Source organism: Mandrillus leucophaeus, unplaced genomic scaffold (assembly GCF_000951045.1).
Source record: "Mandrillus leucophaeus isolate KB7577 unplaced genomic scaffold, Mleu.le_1.0 Scaffold847, whole genome shotgun sequence".
In the NCBI taxonomy this organism is placed as follows: domain Eukaryota; kingdom Metazoa; phylum Chordata; class Mammalia; order Primates; family Cercopithecidae; genus Mandrillus; species Mandrillus leucophaeus.
In genome coordinates, this window is record NW_012109219.1 from 15,175 (window position 1) to 31,303 (window position 16,129).

Consider the following 16,129-nt stretch of genomic DNA (forward strand, 5'->3'; position numbering starts at 1 on the left):
ACCATGTACAACTGAAAACATGAAGCCCCAAGTACATGTCTCTGTAGAGGACATGAGCAGCCAGTCAGTAGAAGGGAAATGTGATTGTCACTCGTGTGTGGAACCTTATTCAGCTATGCCAGTGGTTCTCATGTGGGGGAAGTCTTGTCCCAATAGGCCTTTGGCAATGTTTGGAGACATTTTCGTCTGTCACGGCTTACAAGGAGGCTGCTGCTGGCATCTAGTGGGTAGAAGCCAGGCACACTGCTAAACATCCTGTAATCCACAAGACAGCTTCCCACAGTCACGTTTTATCTGGCCTAAAACATATACAGTGCTAAGGCTGAGAAACCTTGAGTTAGGCTGATAATTAAAGAATTGCATTTAGACAGAAATGAAGTACCTCAGTCTTCTTATTCATCCTTAAAGACACCTTAATACAAATATTTCCCTCATATAGCTTGAAACATAAAAAGCCACAAATGGCCTCACTTGATAAATGTTGCCCCAGAAGGTTTTGACCTAGCTGGAAATCAGAGCCCAGTGACAAAGAAGGAATCTCTGCTCCCCATGTAGGAGAGTTTGGGCCCAGGCGATGGGTGGACACCTCTAAGCTGGGCTGGAGACACTTGTAGGATGCACTCCTTTTGCTCCTGGCAGGTTGATACCTAGATTGAAAGCTCTTTCTGGCTGCATCTGTTTCACTACTTGTGCCCAAGGCCCTGTACCAGATATGCGACGCTTCCCAGGGATAATGTTCGTGGAGTGTTGGAAGCAAAAAAGAGCTAGTTATTCTTAACTTTCTTTGGTTTATAGGCCCTTTGAGAGAATCTGATACAAAGTACGAACACTTTGTCAGCAAACTCATAAATGGACACCTGCCTAAAGTGTGCAATTTGTGCAAATTCTTCAGGCCCTCCCTTAATTCTGCACTCCCTCCCTTAAAACATCCTGTCTGGTCTAATCCTTCTATAGAAGGCAGTGCCAAGAACACAAAAGCTGATGGAAAGGCCAGGTTTCCTGATGTACAAGGTAGTGTTCTTAGCGTTCTTTCCGTTTGAATCAGCCAGCACACATCCCACGTTTTACTCTCCTACACCTGTGGCAGGCATCGCTAAGCAATCACTGCTCTCCATCTGAAAATAGCCTTGCGTTCTTTCTCCCTGAAACACCTGGAGTCAGCACATGAGAGGAACCACTCGCCATCTCATCTCCCTGCTATGAGGAGACAGTTTCCAGTGTTGATACTGGAATGTAAAGTAATACAGTGATGGTCGGTGCCCTGGGTGATGGAATCACCTGCCCCGATAGATCCTTGTAGTGAACACATTCCATCAGTGGTACTCTGGCCATCAGTTGCCCCAGTTAGAATAATCACTAGTGGCCAAGTCCTGTATTTCTCTCCAATTTAGCTCCAGTTAGTGCTGGAATATTTGCCAGTTACATGTAAGAAACAGCCAACCTGAGTCTTCAGGAAGAAACGCTATCACAATCTGCATGACCTTTGTCTCAGAATTGAGGATGGAGGTAGTTTGGCTCCTGGCTCTCAAGCTGGAACGTGGAAAGCCGCACTTCATCTGCAAGACTGGGAGATAAAGGCTCTTTGTACTTGATTTTAGCGGGGCTGGGAGCTGGGGCAACCAGTACTTCCCCTTTGCAGGTTTAAAGGTTCAGGGATAGCAAATGACCTGCTCATTCAGTTCTACAGTATACAGACAGCTTTTTGTTCGCCCTGTTTCGGCTCCTGTGCACTAGTCTACCACCTGTGGCTTGTATGTTTGTGAGCATTGTATTTAAATGAAATTTTCACCTGATCTCTCAGCTGTCCCGGGTCAGGAACTCTGCACTGCATTATTTCCGCAGCACTTGGTACTCTTCTCTGTGTGTGGTACATTGTGACCCCATGGTGCTTTGCACTGAAGGGTATATTCCAAGAGTCAGAGGTTGAGTGTGGTCCTCACTCACATTTGGCTCTGAAATGCCTGCGACTCAGAAAAGGCGAGCTGTGTGGTGGAGAGAGCACGACAGGAAAGTGCCCTGGAGTCTGGCTTCGGTTTCCGCCTGTCTCTGACCCTGGTCCGTGCCAGACAACCGTGTCACCCCTTAGCATTCTTATTTACAAAATGAGTGGGTAATTCTCCTAATTACTTCATAGCTCTGGCACTTGCCGAAATACTCTTCAAATAAATTCCAGGCAGAAAGCTGAAGCAACGCAACAACAATTCAGCTGAGTGTCCTCCAGTTCAAGTTTTGATACTACCCACTTAGCACAGACCCCCTGGGTTAAGGGGCTCCACCCCACACGCCTGCTCCCACTTCAGATGCCAGCCACAAGTCCCACGTGTCCCCCAGCCCCCCTCACTTCTGCCTGGCTGGCCACAGCTTTAGGATTACCCACCACCCCCTCAGGTTTGATCATTTGCCAGAATGACTGTCACGGAATTCAGGAAAGCTGTTTTGACTTTTACACAACAGCCCAGTGGTAGAGTCCTAAGGTGAGGGCTGGTGCCATGGCGGGGACAGGAGCGGCCACCCCGTGGAGTCAGCCATTCCCATCCAGTGCATCATGATATTCCCCAGCCCGAAAGCTCCCTAAGCCTTGTGGTCTGGAGTTTGTCTGAGTCTTTTATATAGCATGATTGATAAAACTGTCAGCCACGGGGTTGAACTCAATCTCCAGTCCTTCTCCCCACCCCGGAGGAGGTGGAGCTGAAAGTTCCAACTTTCCAGTCCTGTGGCGGGTTCTTCTGGCAGTCAGCCTCCGTCCTGAAACTCTCTGACGCCCATCCTTCCCCACTCCCAAGACCCCTCATTAGTATAAACTCAAGTCTGGTCCAGAGGGGCTGGTTGTGACGAGCCAGATACCCCCTCAGGAACTTCCAAGGGTTTTAAGAGCTCTGTGGCAGTAGCCAGGGACGAAGACCAAAACATATATGTACTTTTTTATTCTACAGATTGTATGTTAAAAAATTCTTTTTTCCTAATCAGTAAAGTTCACTGCTTTAGAACAATGGGATGATTATTTTTAGTGTGTTTCTTTTGGTTGTTTAATCGTTGAACGCACACATGTTGCCCTGTCTTAAGCGCGCTCTTCAGATGAAGCGCCTGACGCCGGAAGACGGTCTGTGTCTCTTACGGAAGTGGATGTCACCGTCCAGCAGAGACACAGCCACAGACATCAGGCCCTTCCTTTGCTTTCTCTCACCAAAGGAGCCAGTGCATCAGTCAGATGAAGGAGGTGAAGGAACAGTGTGAGGAGCGAATAGAAGAGGTCACCAAAAAGGGGAACGAAGCTGTAGCTTCCAGAGACCTGAGTGAAAACAACGACCAGAGACAGCAGGTAACTGGGGAATTTTTGCCAGGAGTTTCTAGAAGGTACCCCTATCTTGAAGCATTTTGTTTCTTTTATGTGCTGCCTGGCTTTCTCTAGACTCTGCCCTCCCTTGTGCGCTTGGCTCCCTGAGATACAACAAAGCAGAACCTGGTCCGGGATGACTGGACCCTAACCAAGGGTGCTGGCCTCCAGTCCCACTTCCCAGGCTCAGGGCTTTACGGGAATTATCGTATTTACAGCTCGCAGCCAGCCTGGGAGAGAGTTGCTGTTTTCCTGATTTGAGGACCCCAGGCCCACGGGAGGGGTGAAGTTCTGTGGCAGCGTCACACCACCTGGTCAGTGGTAGAGCCCATCAAGGCCTCAGGTCTGGCCGGCTCCATGTCTCGTGCTCTCATTCCGCCTCCCGTGCAGAGCACAGCCCACGAAGCTGCTGCTCGAAGCCTTCTGGGTGATCTTTGGTTGGTTTTTAAAAAACTATAGCAGCTTTATTAAGATATAATTTGCATTCCCTATGATTCATAGAAAATTTACAATTCATGGGTTCTGGGTGTATTCACAAAATTATGCAGCCATCACCACAGTCAATTGCAGAACATTTTTATTGGCACAAAAGAAACTCTGTATCTCTTAGTTCTCTCTTCATTTACCTTCAGTCCCCACAGCCCTAGACAGCCAACTGCTAATTTACTTTGTGTCTCTTGATTTGCCTCATCTGGACAATTTCCTGTCAATAGAATCATATATGTGTGGCCTTTTGTGTCTGGCTTTTTTTTGAGAGGGCATCTCGTTCTGTTGCCCAGGCTGGAGTGCAGTGGTGTGATCTCGGCTCGCTGCAACCTCCGCCTCCCAGGTTCAAGCGATTCTCCTGCCTCAGCCTCCCGAGTAGCTGGGGTTACAGGCACCCACCACCAGGCCTGGCCAACGTTTGTATTTTTAGTAGAGATGGGGTTTCGTCATGTTGGCTAGGCTGGTCTCGAACGCCTGACCTCAAGTGATCCGCCCACCTCAGCCTCCTAAAGTGGTGGGATTACAGGCGTGAGCCACTGCGCCTGGCCTGTCTGGCTGCTTTGACTGAGTATAAATGCTTCAGGGCTCATCAGGGTTGCAGCATGCATCAGTACTGCATTCCCTTCAGTGGCTGATTAATCTCCTGTGGATGGACCACATGTGGTTTATTCGTCATCAGTTGATGGGCATTTGGAGTGTTTCCACATTTTGGCTATTATGAATAATGCCATATGAACATGAAGCTTTTGTGTGGTCATATGTTTTCATATCTCTTGGATATTACCTAGGAGTAGAGCTGCTGGGTTATATGATAATCTATATTTAACCTATTGAGAAACTCCCAGACTTCTTCCAAAGTGGCCATACCATTTCCCACTCCCACCAGCAGTTTATGAGGGCTCCAGTTTCTTCACATCCTTGCCAACTCTTGATACTACTTTTTTCATGATACCCTTCCTAGCAGGTGTGGAGTGGTAGCTTATTGTCGTTTGGGTTTGCATTTCCCTAATAACTATGATATCCCTAATGATACTGAGCATCTTTTCACATGCTTCACTGGCCATTTGTATATCTTCTTTGGAGAAATGTCTATTCAGGTCCTTTGCTCATTTTTTAATTGAGTTATTTTTGAGTTGTAAGTTTTTAGAATCTATTTTACTAAAGATATAATGGACATATGATTTGCAAGTTTTTTTTTTTTTTCAATTCTGTGGGGTTTTTCACTTTCTTGCTGGTGTTTAGTTGAAGCACAAAAGTTCTTAATGGATTTTGACAAAATCCATTGTATTTGTTTTTTCTTTTGTTGTGTGTTCTTGGTGTTGTATCTGGGAACACTTTGACCCAAGATCTTGAAGATTTCCTGTTGCATTTTCTTCTCAGAGTTTTATCATTCTTAGTTCTTACATCTAGGCCTATGATTCATTTTCAGTTAATTTAATTCTTGCATATGGTGTGAGGTAGAGCTCCCGCTTCATTCTTGTGTGTGTGTGGATATCAAGTTGTCTCATTATCACTTGTTGAAAGAAAGACTGCTTTTCCCCCACTGAATTGTCTTGGCACCTTTGTCAAAAATCAGTGTGCTGTAAGTATGAGGGTTTTCAGTGAGCCTGAGTCCCTTGGCTGTGTATGTCCCCTATGCTGCTTAGTACCTACTCCCTACCCCAGTGGGACAGAGTGGCTAGAATGCGCTGGAGTTGAGTAGCTTCCTTCTCCCATGTGGAAGTCTAGAGCTTACTGGAGTTGGGTGTTTCATTCCCCCAGGTCAGTTAGGCTCTGATAATATCCCAGCAGGGGCTCTGGGTAATACACTCCTCCTGAGGGCCAGCCTGGTTAAGCAGAACAGAGCTCTGTGGCCTGTTTCAGAGTGGTTCCTCTCCCCGGCCACCTGCTGGAAGCACAAGCCAATTTTTCTCTGATATTTACTGAGAGCCTGGTTGAGCTCCTAGGGGTAAAACTCGTAAGTATGGGAGCCCTTTACGACTGGGGCAGCTTTTTTACTTTTTTTTTTCTTTCTTTCTTTTTGAGTTGGAGTTTCGCTCTTGTTGCCCAGGCTGGAGTGCAGTGGCGCAATCTTGGCTCACCGCAACCTCTGCCTCCTGGGTTCAAGCAATTCTCCTGCCTCAGTCTCCTGAGTAGCTGGGACTACAGGCATGCACTGCCACACCTGACTAATTTTGTATTTTTAGTAGATCTCGGGTTTCTCCATGTTGGTCAGGCTGGTCTCGAACTCCTGACCTCAGGGGATCAGCCCATCTCAGCCTCCCAAAGTACTGGAATTACAGGCATGAGCCACCACACCCAGCTGGGGCAGGTTTTTAACTCTCAGACTCATCCACACTGAGCCTCAAACAGTTCATACATGACAGGTCAGGCTCTCCCACCCCAACACCAGTTCCCTCGGTGACGTCTGCCCGAGCCTGGCCTGGTGAGCCGGGACTCACCATATTGGACCCTGTCTCCAGGCTTGAGGACAGTGATTTACACTCTGTCCTCACCTCTCCTATGGATCCAAGAAGAGCTGGTAACTTTTCAGTCTGTTTAGCTTTTTACTTGTTGTTAGGACTGAGTGGTAACTTGTAAGCTTCTCACGTGAGGAACTGAAAACTCGAAGTCTTACGTTCCTCCTCAGCACTGCTGGAGCTGCTTCCCGTAAGTTTTGGTATGCTGTGTTTTTGTTTTGTGTCAAAGCATTTTCTTTTTTTTTTTGAGACAGAGTCTCGCTCTGTCGCCCAGGCTGGAGCGCAAGTGCCATGATCTCTGCTCACTGCAGCCTCCGCCTCCCGGGTTCAAGCGATGTTCCTGCCTCAGCCTCCCAAGTAGCTGGAATCGCAGGCGCCCGCCATGACGCCCAGCTAATTTTTGTATTTTTAGTAGAGATGGGGTTTCACCATGTTAGCCAGGCTGGTCTCAAACTTCTGACCTCTGGTGATCCGCCTGCTTCAGCCTCCCAGAGTGCTGGGATTGCAGGCGTGAGCCACCGCACCTGGCTGGCCAAGCATTTTCTAATTTGCCTTGTGGTTTATTGTTGGACTCACTGGTGATTTAGGAGTGTGTGGTTTAATTTCCAAATATTTGCAAATGTCACAAGTTTCATTCTGTTTTGATTTATAATCCATTCCATTGCTATTAGATAATTCACTTTGTGTGATTTTAGTTATTTAAGTGTATGGAGGCTTGCTTTGTGGCCTGCCATTTGTTCATCCCGGAAAATATTCCGTGTGTATCTGAGAAGCAGGTGCATTTCCCCTTGCTGGGCTGAGGGTTCTGGAGATGTTCGTTCTGTCAAAGAGCATTTGTGGTGTTCACGTCTTCTTTTTTGTTGATCTTCCGCCTAGGTATTTTATGATTCTATAAATGCTTCCCCTCAGCAGAATCTCTGCCCAGTTTTATTCCGTCTTGACAGTACTTTCTGGGAGACCTTGACTCAACCTCTTGTCTTCTGATGTACGCCACGTGACCAGGGCGTGACCAGAGTAGACTGTGGCGTTTCTCGGGGTCTTGGTCGGAAGGATGTGGTGGGATTGGCGGGATTCTTGTACGGCTTCTGCTCACAGAGCCTTGCCCTGGCTTTCTGTCCTGTGCTTCTGTTTCAGCTTCAAGCCCTCAGCGAGCCTCAGCCCAGGCAGCAGGCAGCAGGCCTGCCACGTGCAGAGGTGCCACAAGGGAAAGGAAACGTGCCCGGTAACAGCAAGTTCCAGACTCCAGCCCCCAGTTCCGAAGTGGTTTTGGATTCGAAGAGACAAGTTGAGAAAGGTAAGCAGAGTCCAGCAGTTGCCCTGTCCCCTGCTCTCCAGAGCCCCGTCAGAGTCAGCGGTCCCAGCGAGCTGCTGAGCAGTCAGCGAACCCAGCAGCGGGCAGCCAGGAGCGGGTGTGTCTCTCTGGGCACCTGGAATTGCGGCACTGGGGCTTCTTGTGTGTCTGACTGATGTCTCCTCCTCTAAACGAAGTGCCTTGTCCTTTGGCAGCTGTGTAGAGAAAGGCCCAGGCTGCACCTTTATGCAGGCCATGGGTGGGCTTGTGGGACTCGGGGGAGGAGGCTGAGCCGCAGACACTGGGAACCAGGAGGTGCTGTCCATGGGCAAGCCCCGGGTGAGCCTGCCTGCCCTGGCTCCCAAGTGCTTGTCTCCAGCGGACAAGACGATCAGGTCACTCAGCAGGACACCCTCTTCCCTTTGTACCTTGTCAAGATAATTGAGTCCAGCTTTTGGGTTTTTTTTTTGGTAAGCTACTTTTCCCTTCGTCGCGGTTCTGACGATGAGCCGCAGGCACAGAAAGGCCTGCAGTCGGTGGCTGAGATCACAAAAGGAGCTACCTGGTTGTTCTCCTGTGTGCAGCCCACCCCACCCCCATTCCTTGGGAAGGTTCTGGGAATTGAGTGGAATGAGGTTTTTCTTTTTTTTTTTTTTTTAAATCAAATGCTGGTGAGGTCACAGCTAACTGTGTTCTGTGCACAGAGGAAATCAATGAGATCCAGGTGGTGAGTGAGGAGGGGCCTCAGAGGGACAGGCTGGGGCTGCCACAGGAGCCAGGCCGGGAGCAGGTGGTGGAAGACAGACCTGTGGACGGAAGAGGCTTCGGGGGAGCCAGAGAACTGGGCCAGACCCCACAGGTGCCAGCTGCCCTGTCAGTGAGCCAGGAAAATCCGGAGATGGAGGGCCCCGAGCGAGACCAGCTCGTCATCCCCGACGGACAGGAGGAGGAGCAGGAAGCTGCCAGGGAAGGTGGGTGTGAAGCTTCGGGGGCCGCCGTGGACTCCCTTCCACCAGACACCCAGCCACCTCCATCTCCTTCCCAGCACCGACGGAGCACCCTGAATTTGACCACACACAGTCCACAATTTGCGAGTTCCTTTTCGTTTGAAGGTTTCTTAGTCGTTTTCAAGAGGGAGGCGGGAAGGAAGAGCGGCACATGCTCCAGAACTCGAGGTTTTAGATGCAGGGTCGGCGGAGAGTCGCGGGGACCTTGCAGGTGGGCGGCCTGGAGATGGGTGCTTAGCATCCAGGGGACGCCTCCTCCTGGCAGGCCGGCCACATGGCCCATCTTTGCATCTCCACTGTCGTGCAGTGTCTGGTGCCATTTAGACAATCAGTGCCTAGTGAATGAATGGCCGAAGGAAGGAAGGAGTATTGGGTAGATGAAGGTTCGTGCGCATGTGAACATTGAGCAAACTTGACATGGGAATCCTTTTTGGTTTGGTTGACTTTTTTCTTTTTAAAGAAATAAAGGGTAGGAATCAGAGATCAAGCGACTATTCCGGGATGTATTTCAGTCCCTTCAGATGTGGAAAATGTCCTTCCCACCTGAGCCAGGAACACTTCTGAGGATATGACACCTGCGCTCTGGGGTGGACCAGTCACACAAGTTGGAGAATACACTGATTTGCAGAAGTTACCCTGATTCCATTTCAATCTAATTTTCACTTCATTGTCTTTCTGAAGAACGTGTCCTCCCAAGTTCCAGTTAAAGAAGTGCATGTTGTCAGCCTCCCGCTAAGTATCCCTGCTGGGTCGCTGTGTTCCGTGCCCACGCAACAAGGAGACGCTCATGGTGTGTGAGGCAGGGAGATCCCACCGGCTGGCTCAGCCTGTGGCGCCGCAGCGTCAGACCCCTCAGCGGCTGGTCACAAAGTGTAACAAAAGGTGGGCCTGAGATGCCACAGTGCCTGTAGGATGCACCTGCTTCTAGACGCAGGGGTGGTGACCTCACTTGAAGAAACATGCGGGCCTGTGCAGTTTCCACCCCAGGCAGTGAGCCAGAGAAACAGCCTAGAGCTGCTTTTCCAGGTGTGCACTTTTAAAAAAGATTCTGTTTGGCCGGGCGCGGTGCCTCACTCCTGTAATCCCAGCACTTTGGGAGGCTGAGGTGGGCAGGTCACGAGGTCAGGAGATCGAGACCATCCTGGCCAACATGGTGAAACCCCATCTCTACTAAAACTAAAAAATGAGCTGGATGTGGCAGCACATGCCTGCAATCCCAGCCACGCAGGAGGCTGAGGCAGGAGAATCACTTGAACCCGGGAGGCAGAGCTTGCAGTGAGCCCAGATTGTGCTAGTGCACTCCTTGCTGGGCGACAGAGCCAGACTCCATCTCAAAAAAAAAAAAAAAAAAAGATTCTGTTTACCCACCTGCACACACATATAAAATATGTAAGTTAAACCCTTTGAGTAGGTCTCTTGAAAGCCTTTTGTCCTCGTCTTCTCTGGCTGCTGCCCCTCCAGGGGTGAGTAGAGTAGTGGGTTCTCGCGCTGTAAGTATGAGGGACGGTTTCTCCTGTGGCTCACGGCGGCAGCTCCATTTCCTCTCTCCATTCTAAGGAGATGCTGTCATTAACTATAGATGTCCGTTCCTTCCCAGAACAGTGGCACTTTCTTTTACCTTGAGATCTGAGTTGTTCGCTAGTTTCTCCGTATTCAGCCTAGAATGCACCCTTTTATTCAGGGCCACGCTGTCTCTAGATTCAGAGTTCAGGTGGAGTACACATAATGCACGTGTTTGTCCCGGAACCCAGCCCATGCGTCCCTACCATTTCCAGAGAGGCAGCCGACAGACCTGATGGTGAGCAAGTATGGCTAACACCCAGCACCTGTGCTCTGATACTCCTGTGACACATCAAGACAGAAATGATGTAACTTATGTTTTATGTGCTAATTTTACAGGGAGAAACCAGCAGAAACTGAGAGGAGAAGATGACTACAACATGGATGAAAATGAGGCGGAATCTGAGACAGACAAGCAGGCAGCCCTGGCAGGGAATGACAGAAACATAGATGGTAAGAATGGGGCCTGGGTCGGTAGCAAGGTCAACTTTCATTTCCCCTTTCTGGTCCTTCGCTGTGATTATCCAGTGAATCCCCAACATTATATTGTAATTAATGGGTCATTGCAAAGAGACGGTCTCTTCTTTGGGAGCCTTTGAAACCAGGGGCAGTGGAGGGAGGGTGAGGGTGGAGAAGCCTAAGTTGATGAAAACCACTCGGAAAGCCTGCATCATTTCTAGAAACATTCAGTGTGGCTCAGGTCTTTAAGTAGGATGATTTTTCAGTGACTTTCAGGGATTTGCAAACAAAATGGCTAGGTCACTGCTTAATCAGTCTGCCTCCCAGATGAAAACCCCCGGGATGTGCATAGAGCTTCCAGGCAATTATGAGAGCTGCCCTTTGTAGTGTTATTTTGAATTTTTGAAGAGTCCAGGCCAGTATCTTGTAGAATGCATCAAACTCTGGCCTTGTCTGTCTGCTTGTGATGGATTCAGGCTGATGAATTCTTGCTTCTCCCCAGGAGGCATAACAGCAGGTGGTCCTGCTGGTGGTTGGTTGATCCCTTAGCTAACGTGCCCACGAGGTCTCAGAAGGGCGTTTTCCTTTTGCTATTAGTACATCATCTAGAAGAGGAGACTTTGAACTTGTGTGGCTTTACCATCCATTGATGAACACTGCCCAAGCGGTGACATTTTACCTGCTGCCATCCCAGCACATTTAGTACTTGACATTGTGTAAGGAACCCCTCTCCCTCCTCCCACACACTTGCTTGTTTGGTATCACTATGGACTTTCTTAAAATACATTTTTCTGGGTCAAGTGTGGTGGCTCATGCCTGTAATCCCAGCACTTTGGGAGGCCAAGGCAGGCAGATCATGGGGTCAGGAGATCGAGACCATCCTGACTAACACGGTGAAATCCCATCTCTACTAAAAATCCAAAAACTAGCCAGGCGTGGTGGTGCGTGCCTGTTGTCCCAGCTACTCGGGAGGCTGAGGGAGGAGAATCACTTGAACCCAGGAGGCGGAGGTTGCAGTGAGCCGAGATCGTGTCACTGCACTCCAGCCTGGGCAGTAAGAGTGAAACTCTGTCTCAACAAGAGAACCCAAGCCATGTGACTGGTTTCCCACACTCTGGATACTGCTGATTGTAGAGTCACGGGGCAGTTAAGCGAGTTCTCCTGGCCTCTTTTCTGTAGAGTGGCAGCTAGACTCAGAGGCTTGATGAGACTCAGGTCCAGGCTCAAGCCCTCGGTAAGATAAGTGGTGGTGTGTTCTTTCATCGGGAGGCACGTCATTTCTGGCTTCTTTTTTTTTTGAGTTGGAGTCTCGCTTCATTGCCCAGGCTGAAGTGCAGTGGTGCAATCTTGGCTAACTGCAACCTGGTGTCTTTCTTTTTGTGATACCAGTTGATAGTCAATGCCTGTATCAATTCATTTTTATGTCATTTGTTAACTGGAATGTTCTTAGAAATAGACACTTCGGCTGGGCGTAGTGGCACACGCCTGTAACCCAGCACTTTGGGAGGCCAAGGAGGGTGGATCACCTGAGGTTAGGAGTTCAAGACCAACCTAACATGGTGAAACCCTGTCTCTACTAAATATAAGAAAATTAGCTGGGTGTGGTGGTGCATGCCTGTAATCCCAGCTACTTGGGAGGCTGAGGAAGGAGAATTGCTTGAACTCAGGAGGCGGAGGATGCAGTGAGCTGAGATTGTGCCATTGCACTCCAGCCTGGGCAACAAGAGTGAAACTCTGCCTCAAAAAGAAAAAAAAAAAAAAGACACTTCAGTGGTATTGTTTGTTTAAGGTAGACAGGATAAATGCTTGATGTTTTTCACTTCAGTGGTATTGTTTGTATAAGGTAGATATTAGGATAAATGCTTGATTTTTTTCCTTTTTATTTAACAGTTTTCATGACTGAATTATTTTCCCGTCTTCCTCTGAGTGTGACTACTTTTAAAATATCATCATAAACTTCAGAATTCAGCAGAAATCCTCAGGGCAGCAGGAGTAGTTGTAACAACTACTTCACTTCAGTTTTGGCCTTGCTGATCTTGCCAGTGTCTTGTCTTTTCTTTTTCTCAGACCGAGTCTTGCTTTGTTGCCCAGGCTGGAGTGCAGTGGCATGATCTCGGCTCACTGCAACCTCTGCCTCCTGGGTTCAAGTGATGCTCCTGCTTCAGCCTCCCAAGCAGCTGGGACTAGAGGTGCGCGCCACCATATTCAGCTACTTTTTGCATTTTTAGTAGAGACAGGGTTTCACCGTATTGGCCAGGATGGTCTCGATCTCCTGACCTCGTGATCTTCCTGCCTTGGCCTCCCAAAGTGCTGGGATTACAAGCGTGAGCCACCACGTCTGGCTAACAATGCCTTCTTTTATTACCATTTGGCCAATGCATTATTCATTTAATGTTTTAATACTTACATTTTTTTTACCTTTTCATTTTGAAATAATCTAGATTTTTTTAAAAAGCAAAAAATTTCTGTATACCCTTCACCCAGGTTCACCAGTTGTTAACATCTTATATAACCATAGTAAAGTTACCAAAATAAGGAAGTTAATGCTGATACAATGCTATTATCTGTAGACTTCATTCAGATTTAGTGAGTGTCCAATTCATATCTTGTTTCTGGTTCAGGATGATACACTGCATTTATTGTCAGACCTCTGTAGTGTTCTTTATTGTGGAGCAGTTTCTGTCTTTCTCATTTGTGGTGTGGGTCTGTTTTGCAGGATAGGGGCCCAGTTATTTGGTGGAAAGTCCCTCAACCTGTGCTTGTCTGATTCTTCAACAGTGTCCCCCTAAAAATTATCTTTTATATTTATCCAGGATGTCAGTTGTTTCAATTGGCAGAGTTTGGAATTTTTAGAATGCAAGTCCTAATTTGAATTTTCAGCTGTCTTCATTTAGGCAATTTTTTAAAAAGGCCAATGGCAGAATACACCAGCAGCCAGACTCTGAAGCAAACACAAAGTCTCTTTCTATTCTTTGTCGTTGACTCCACTCGTGTGTTCTTGAGCATGTTTCACGGTCTGGTCACTGTCTTACCTCTATTCTAACAACATTTTTTTTTTTTGAGACGGAGTCTTGCTGTTTTTGCCCAGGCTGGAGTGCAGTGGCATGATCTTGGCTCACTGCAGCCTCCACCTCCCAGGTTTAAATGATCTTCCTGCCTCAGCCTCCCGAGTAGCTGGGAGCTGGGATTATAGGCTCGTGCCCAGCTAATTTTGTATTTTTAGTAGAGACAGGGTTTCACCATGTTGGCCAGGCTGGTCTCGAACTCCTGACCTCAGGTGATCCGCCTGCCTCAGCCTTCCAAAGTGCTGGGATTGCAGGTGTGAGCCACTGCGCCTGGCTCTGAAACCTTTTAAATTGGGCCTAGTGTCCTACTAAATGCTTGACTTTGCGGTGAAGCCTTTTTGGATCTCTCATTTCCTACACTCACATCGTCCTAAGGACTTGACCTTGTGCAAGGTTTGAAACAAAGTAGGTAAGGTAAAGAAGATGAGTGCCTTGGTAGCTCTCTGAAGAAGCTGAAGAAATGTCAACATCAGCTTCAACATTATTTTAAGATTGTCATTGAAATAGTGAGACCTTACTTGCTCCAGGGAAATTGGAGAAAAAAGCATTAGCTCCAACTTTATTAGAGCCTTTAACAGATACCATTAATTTAATAAGGCAGTTATTTAAATGAATAGTCATTAAACTACCATTTAATGTGCCATAGTTATAAATCAAGACCGTGGTTTTAGGTTTTATTTGTGATGTTCCTTTTTATGTTTTCTGTGTGTGAAAGGATAGAGTAAGACCAGATGGTAGAAGCTACACAGACATCAGCTCTGTAAAGGGAGAGCTTTGGAGTCACAAGAGCTGTCTGAAGCTGCGGACGGCTCTCAGGAGGCAGCGTGTGCCGTTCGAAGTGCAGTAACAAGGGAATCACGCTGCACAGGAGCGTGGTGATTGTATTAAAATGTCATGAGTGCACTCGATACCGTCCATTTCCTATGGCACATGGGGCAGTGTGTCACTGTTACAAATCTTTAGGTGCTTCAGCTTTGTTTCATGGCACATTGTTGGCCATCCATTTGGACCCTTTGAAAGGGGAGGAGTTCCAGCTGGGCGCAGTGGCTCACGCTTGTAATCCCAGCACTTTGGGAGGCCAAGGCGGGCGGATCACGAGGTCAGGGAATCGAGACCATTCTGGGTAACACAGTGAAAACCTGTCTCTACTGAAAATACGATGACAACAAATAATTAGCCGGGCGTGGTGGTGGGCGCCTGTAGTCCGAGCTACGCGGGAGGCAGAGGCAGGAGAATGGCGTGAACCCGGGAGGCAGAGCTTGCAGTGAGCCGAGATCGTACCACTGCACTCCAGCCTGGGTGACAGAGCGAGACTCTGTCTCAAAAAAGAAAAAGGGAGGAGTTCCCTTACCCTCTCACAGGGCATGCAGTGGGGGTGTGACTCACTTCTTCAGTGCCCCGCGGCTCAAACCCCTAGGGTGAGCACGCGGACGGGCAGGTCGTGGGGAGGATGGATTCCCACCCCACAGCAGCATCTAGGGTTGTGTGTTTACAGCTCATGGGGCCCCAGTGGGTGTGTGTTGCAGTGCGCTCCTTCAGCTTAGCTCAGGTAGACCCTCTGTCTTATCGCAAGGACAGAGGGCTCTCTGTATCCTGGGTTCTTGCCCTAGTGTACTGAAAAAATCAGATCATGTGGGCTTGGAGAATGAATGCAAGATTTATTGAGTGGTAGAAGTAGCTCTCAGCAGATGGATGGGGAGCCAGAAGGGGGATGGTGTGGGAAGGTGGTCTTCCCCTGGAGTCGGGCTGCTCAGCAGCCGGGATCTCCTCTTACTGTCCTTGGCCAGATGTCCCTCGGCGTCCGAATCGTTCTGCCGTCAGTGGCCTGCCGGCATCTTTCGGTGTGTTCTGCCAGTGTGTTCTTCTCGATGTCCAGTTGCCTGTGTGTGTGTGCCCGCTGGGGTCTCAGGGTTTTTATGGGCACAGAATGGGGGGGCATGGCAGGCCGGAGTGGTCTTGGATAATGCAACATTTGAGCATGAAGACAGGAGTGCTTGTTCTCATGTAGGTCCGTGGACACAGGCCTGAGGGTGGAGCCCTTGCCAGACACCCTGCCCTTCTCTACCCAGCACTTCCCTGCCCTCCTCCCGTATCACCTTTGCCATCTTGTCCTTGACAAGGAATGCACCTCCCAATTACAGTGTTGTTGTGGGAGATAGTCCTCTTTATGAGTTTCTAGAAATTGATAAAATGGGACCTGCCTAGGGCTGGTATCTCAAAATGTTTAATACTAGATTACGTGTATTTTTTTTTTCCTTTTTAGTTTTTAATGTTGAAGATCAGAAGAGAGACACCATAAATTTACTTGATCAGCATGAAAAGCGGAATCATACAGTCTGAATTGAACTGGAATCACATTTCACATCAGGACTGAAGAGATGAGTATAAATGTTCATGAGGGACTGAATACTGAAAACTGTGAAATGTACTGAATAAAATGTACATCTAAAAATGATTATTGTGAAATT

General features: G+C 48.3%; 1 pseudogene across 1 annotated transcript in view; it reads left to right on the forward strand.

Moving 5' to 3' along the window:
- The window catches only part of LOC105530824, an 18,650-nt pseudogene extending 9,749 nt beyond the window's left edge, over positions 1–8,901 (forward strand). The window contains exons 3-5 of the transcript XR_001004695.1: positions 3,190–3,319; positions 7,414–7,573; positions 8,275–8,901. The product of XR_001004695.1 is annotated as a Golgi membrane protein 1-like (transcript). The remainder of the gene's footprint in view (positions 1–3,189; positions 3,320–7,413; positions 7,574–8,274) is intronic.
- Positions 8,902–16,129: the final 7,228 nt, after the last annotated feature.